This window comes from Ipomoea triloba, chromosome 16 (genome assembly GCF_003576645.1).
Source record: "Ipomoea triloba cultivar NCNSP0323 chromosome 16, ASM357664v1".
In the NCBI taxonomy this organism is placed as follows: domain Eukaryota; kingdom Viridiplantae; phylum Streptophyta; class Magnoliopsida; order Solanales; family Convolvulaceae; genus Ipomoea; species Ipomoea triloba.
The window spans coordinates 14,278,129-14,278,641 of NC_044931.1; positions in this window are offsets into that span (position 1 = coordinate 14,278,129).

A 513-nucleotide genomic window follows, 5' to 3' on the forward strand; every position below is an offset into this window, starting at 1 on the left:
TATTATGCTGTAGTCAATAGTGGGATGATGATCATGTTCCAGCCATGATCAAATATTTTTATTATTCATCCCAACAAGAGCCCCTTATTGTTTTGATACAACTTTGTAGGGTAAGATCTGTCAATTGTTTGTTATCCTACAACAGCCTTTACTCAATGAATTTTTTTCACAATAATAGTTTCAAAATCAGACATACAAACACTAAGATAACCAAACAAAAACAAATCTGGCAAAGAAAAAAAATAGATTAAACAATTCAAAATACTCAAGAATAAATAACAAAAATAAAAGACAAAATGTGTACACACTTATGGAATAAGCAATAAACATATTTCACTGCCCACTAACTTAAAAAAAATTATTGAAACTGACACAAACATATTGCCAGGCAAACAGAATACAATAACTTATTTACAATGAAAAAATAATAAGGCATAAAGAACTTAATGCTTATCAGTTGCCTAGCAAAGATTCTTTTTTTATGGTTAATAAGACATAGATTCTTTTTTTTTT